This window comes from Apium graveolens, chromosome 5 (assembly GCF_009905375.1).
Source record: "Apium graveolens cultivar Ventura chromosome 5, ASM990537v1, whole genome shotgun sequence".
Taxonomy (NCBI): Eukaryota; Viridiplantae; Streptophyta; class Magnoliopsida; order Apiales; family Apiaceae; genus Apium; species Apium graveolens.
Genome location: NC_133651.1, coordinates 293,441,262 through 293,447,621, shown reverse-complemented (window position 1 = coordinate 293,447,621; position 6,360 = coordinate 293,441,262).

Sequence of the window (6,360 nt, the reverse complement as noted above, 5' to 3'; positions counted from 1 at the left end):
ATTTGTTTATGGAGTGAAGCTTGAATTTTGCAATTTTTCTTCTTTGAAAAAGGGAAAGGGCCGAGAGCTTCATGAAGAAAAAGAGAGAAAGTGAATTGTTTGCTTGCTTGGTGTTTTTGTGTGGTGTTTAGCTTGGTTACATGGAATTTACCAGGGTAACTTTTACTTGGCCTAGAATCATCCAACAAAACACTTCTCCTTGTCATGCTTATGTCATCCTTCCTATGTCATCCAATTGCCACATGTCTTCTCCTTGTGGTGTGATGATGTCACAATCCTTGGCTTCTTGTACAAGCTTGTCTCTTGGTCGCTTATTTGTTTTACGGTTCGCTCAACTTTCGTTCTCATTCGTCGTTTGAGGGATCATATCCGGAATCTTATTACTTGGGTTCCCCTAAATCTTTCTCAAAATTTTATATTCCTTTTATGATCCTCTCTTATAATCCTTGAATTTAAATCCTTTTAATCATATTACCTTATACTCAATTCTTTCGGTATCTGGTGGATTTTCGGAAAAAATCGAAGTGTTCAAATTTGGATTCTGACGATCTTTACATACACTTATTTATTTTATGGAATACTAATACGATCTTAGAATTTCCATAACAGTACTCCTATATAGTGAGGTCTGATAATTTTCCTTAATCAGCATCATCAGCAAAAGTTACTATTCATCAGGGTTTCAAAAATTCCAAAAAAAATTGGGGTTATTACACGTTTTAATTCCCTATTTACAACTGCATTTTATTGAGAAGATACAGAAGTAGTCAATTAAGTGGTCAACTCTATCTTCTTTTTCCTTGGTTTTTTGACCAGGTCACTCAATTCCTCACTTTGTTCCTCTCTACTTTCACTGATTATAATTAGGTTTATCTTCTTTCTCTTCTATTTACTAGCTCCACCCTTTTGAGAGGATGAAGCAGTTGGTTTGCTAGCATCTATGGATTTAGAAAGATTGATTTCAGTTGTGGTAGGCTCATGTTGGTGTGCATGTGTTTGTACTGCTACAGGACCAGGAGCCATAGCTGCACTAGCAATAAAACTACTCCTCATATCAGACATGGGATAATGGCAAGACCTAAATTTCTCCAACACAAAGTTAGTGATATTTGGGCTCACCTTTACCTGATTATTTGTGTTTAGTTGTCCAAACAGAATTTTGGACACTGACTTACAAAGGCCTATTTGACTAGCATCAATGCCCGGTGTTTGGTGAATGTCATTCACCTTATAGTTTAAAATAAACATAATAAATCTAGGAAGGAAAATTTCTTTACCTCTACTTACACTAACTTCTCAGATTCTTCTTGTTCATCCTGGCCAAATTAATCCTTTCATTGTAGTTGATGAAGTCCATGAATTCTTCCAGTTCCTGAGAGCTAGAAGCTTCAACCATGTTCTCTATGGAATTTCCCAGAGCTTTTTTCATGTCATTGGCATTAAACTCCACAACTACACCTTTTATTGTGCAAGTTACCACCATGGACAATACTTGGTTGTCATCTATGTTGGTATGTAGAGCAGCACTATTGTAGAACTCGTTTAACGCATCCAAATACAGGGTTAGATTGGCAGTAAGAGCTCCAGCAAGATAGGATTCATACACAAACTTCACAAAACACCTAAAATTATTAGGTTCCAGTGTTGGGTGAACAAAAACCAAATAGTTGGTTCCATCCTTGGGGATTACTGCTCTTTGGTTGTTTGTGTTGGATGCCATTAGTAAGCTTGAAAAAATGAGTGGGTAAGTGTTTTGAGAAGAAGAAAGCTCATAAAGATGTGAAATGGTGAAAAATCATTGTAATTAGGTCAATTGAGATCTCGAAAAAGTAAAGAGGGATTATGTCGAGATTGAAGGGTTTCAAGCAAATAAACGCAACGGAAATGATGTAAAATTAAATTAAAACTAAAATAAAATCAAAAGCCTATATGAGATCCATGCAAAAATAGATATTTAATTCGTAGTAAGAATTTTTACCTTAAAGAAGCTTTAAGAGTTCATTAATGGAGGATTAACGGAGTTCCAAATCTTGTTGAATCATCACGTATCCCGCTCTCGCGATCTACGCTCTACGATATCCACAAAAACGCTTTTCTTGAAGGATTAATGTGTACTAGCACCCGAAAACTCCATCTCTACCTCTCTTCCTCTTTCTCCTTGAACGGCTAGGGTTTTGTAAAACATGTATTTTTTTATATAAATCAGCCCTCAAGGAGTTTATATAGAGAGAAGAATGAGTTTTTTAATTATAATCTAATTATAATTAATTCTAATCTAAATTCCCAATTTATTATTTAATTAAGTCACACTTAATTAATTTATAACTTATTTCGGAATTAGTTTAAGTAATTTCTCTATTTTATTTAATTAATTAATTAAGTCATACTTAATTAATATCTTAAATAAAATAAATTACTTATTTAATTTAAATTCATACTTTAAATTATTTCTCCTTCAAGCGTTCTTTGTGTGTGACCCTGTAGATTATTATTATGTTGGCAATAATTTTAATATCTCATATTAAAATTATAAACAATGAGCAGCATCTAGTAATACATCATAGCTACCCAAGTAATAATAATTAAATCGGTGATTCGATTAAACCTTTCGTGATAATGTACAATGTAATATAATCCCTTTTATAGTCTAGCTCACACAAGAAGCCAATAATATCCCTCCTAAAATCAAAGGGTTAAATCCCATATAGATCATTCATATTTCTCATATGATTCATAATATACCCGAAATACACTTTTATCATTAACCGGTCAAAGGTAACTTTTAATGTAATCAAAGTACATTAATTCTCGTATAAAAATATAGTGATTTCAAGTCTAAGGGCCATTACATCATTATCACAGTGAGAATTACTTATGAAAGAACATACATGTAGAATCTCAGATTGGGTCTTATCCAGCACCATGTACATTTACATTTGCCTGTGTTTTTTACTTTAGTATCACTATACTATGATCAATGAGATGTGATCATTAGTCAACAAACATGACAGTCTTAATGCATTATTATTATCCCTTAATAACAATACTCGACTAGGGATCTTTAGAAATATTGATATTATTCTCATAATTCATTTCTAAGTCACTTACTTAGAGATATAGAATTCATATCATATTCCAAGAACATTTACTAATCTAAGATTTATATCGCAGTAAATCAAGACATAATAAATTATAAAGGGAAAAATTGATAAAACATAAATATTAATAATCCAAATGTTTTAAACTAAATCATTATTGTTAGTCCCTAACAATGCAGCAAGAATTACAGAAGGGGGGGTTGAATGTCATTCTAGTAAACTTTTTCTTGAACTATAAAATGTTCTAACTCAAACTATATATATACGACTTTTGATTTGCAAGGTGCGGAATCACAAGTTAAATAAATCAAAAATACAAAGTAATAAAAACACAAGTCTTTAAAACTTTCTGGTGGATTTGAAAGTATCCACCAGATATATATATATATATATATATATATATATCAAATTAAGAACTCTATGAAGAACAAATTATCTCACAACTGCTTTACAAGTGAACAAACAAACTATAGAGAAATTCTTAACAGTTACAGCTTTTTCTATTTCTCTTCTAAAAGTGTTTGCTTAGTTGTTTGTTCTACTAGCTACACTTGGTTTATATACCAACAAGTTTACATGGTAATAAGACAGGATAATAAAGTAAAACTATCAAGTCAAACTCCATGCTACTTCACTACTCTATTCCAGCATCTTTAAAAATCTTCTTAACTTGCATGGAAATGGTAATACTTCTTTGTTCTTCATTTCCTGTTAAACAGGCTGCCACATTCCTTTTGCAAACACCCAACGCATGTGACTGTGTTGTCACTGTCAACAGATATTTGAATTGATGATTCGTTGGGTACATGCTTGTCATCCGTCGGGTAGTTTTGTAGATCATCTGTCGGGTAGCTATTTGACACTTGACTTCATTTCACTTATGCAGAATTACAAGACATCTTATAATTACAATTAATCAACCTATTCTACATATCTAATAAGAGTCAACATGACTCATATGCTACTACAAAATCTATACAAAGTTGTTTGCAAAAATGAGTTACAATACTTATTATTACATAAGCTACTCACTCGATGGATGACAAATCATCTTCCGTCGGGACTATAATCGAGTCATCCATCGGGACTATATTTGATCATCCATCGAGTGCTACATTTTTCATTAAGTTAAATCTACTAAGGTGTTTTGTTAATGTAATCATCAAGTTCACAACATATTCCCAATAATCTCCCCCAATTTATGCCTACTAGAATTGTAGCCATAAATTAAGAGAAACTTGATGACAACAAACACCCTAAAAATACAAATTTAAAAGGTAGTAGATAAAACTAAAAAGTGTTGCAGTATTTACTGAAGAATTTACAAGATAAAGTGTACAAAGATTTGCTCACATTCATTTTCAAGGTGCTCCTCTAGTCTGAGCATATTGATATATTTCCTTGATGGTCTGGATTTCTTTCCAAGCTTTCTGTTATTTTCTTCTATCTGATTTTGGAGCTGTCTGTGGAATTCAAGTTCATCAGCTTCTGACAGATCTAGCATTTCTTGCATTTCCAATAGAGTCTCGTTGCTAGAGATGCTCAGCTGGTCCTCTAGTCTGAAGAATCTTCTAACTCCCTTATCATCCAAGAATTCCATCAGCCAGTAGGGCCTTAGATGCACTCTACTTCTTATGTAAGGAATAGTTAATGTCTTTGGGAGTGCATCTTTGGCTCTAATACTCCTTAGTTCTTCAATCTTCTTTAGAACTAGTCTTCTAGCTGTCACATTGAATCCAAAGTTCTTCTTGAAAGATGAATAGACTTTTATCAGTATAGATTGGCTCTCTTGAAGAATCCTGTGAAGTGGCCATGTCATTTCTTTTCCTCCCTTGTATTTGAATACTAGCCTTTCAGGTAGATTCCTGTAAGCATCAATCCCTCTAACTTCTTCCAGTTCATCTAGATAGAGGTTTAGATCAGAAAATTCCTTGATGTCACAGATGTACATGATATCTCCATTGTTGACCTTGGTTTGATCTTTGGTTAGGGACTTGGATCTGAGAGTTAAGGGCTTCACTTTCTTGACTGCTCTGGTCTTTATTTTCTTTGGCTTCATAAAATGAGGTAGATTGAGTTCAGGAATTGGTAGACTATCCCAGTCTATTGGCTCATCCTTTGGAATGATAGGTTCACCATGGAAATTCTTGGATGGATCTATCTTGAATTCTTCATGTGCCACAGAGGGCATGGATGTTTGAGTTGTTGTAGAAGTAGACTCTTTGGGAAAGTAGTCTTCCATCTCCTCATCACTGAAATCCAATTTTCTCTTAGAAGGAAGCTTGTATCTGAATTTTTTTTAAGGTGCTTCTTGCCTGTTCTGATCTTTAGATTCAGTGGTTTCAGATAGTTGTTCAGGAATTTGTTGTGTGGGTTTCACAGCTTGCAACTTGCCAAGATAGCAGCTTGCTCCTTCTTTTATTTGAGCTTTTTAGCATCTAGAGCAGTTTGCTTCTTTTCTTGCTTCAATCTTGCCTTTTCTTCCCTTTTTGCTTCAACAAATTGAGGGTGTCCAGCCACCACACAAATTTCCTTACCATTTCTGAAAACCTTGGCAATTCTCCTTTTTAGCGCTGTATCTGCAGGATCTTTGTAGAATGCTATAGACCTGGCCAACAACTTCTTCTCATCAGGCTTTGGTGTTTCATACACTGTGTCCAAAGGGTTCTTGAGTGAAGACTTTGGGTAGTTCACCTTTGGCTTCATGATTAGATCTGCCTTTGGGGATTTGATGCGGGATGCCTGACCTCTCTCCAGATAGTTTATGCTCATATCATTCACAGAAATTTTCCTGACTTGAGAGTGATGAATGACTGATTTTTCTGGCTTCTTTTCTAGACCAAATTTCTTTTGAATATCCTCATCAATTTTCTCCCAGTTGATTGGACTCAACTGCTTCTTCTCAGCTGCTCTCAAAGTGGCTGCTACTTCATTTATCAGATCAATGCTATCTTTAGCCGGTGGCTTTGTGAAAGCAATTGTTGGCACAATTGCTTTACTCACTTGAATGTTAATCACTTTTTGCTCCCCCTCACTCCTAGAACTCTCTTTCTCCCCCTTTTTGTTATCAGCAAGTTGAGTAGAGGAGGAGGTCTGTGCAGCCACTAGTTTCTAAAGCAAGTCTGTTCGTTGAGCTTGGTGTAGATGGATTGCTGTAAGAGAAGCTTCCATAACAACCATTCTTTTGTTCAAGGAATCCACCTTGGTTGCAAGATTAGAGTTTTTCCTGAGCTGTCTTTTGATGTCTGTCATTGGTGTCTCT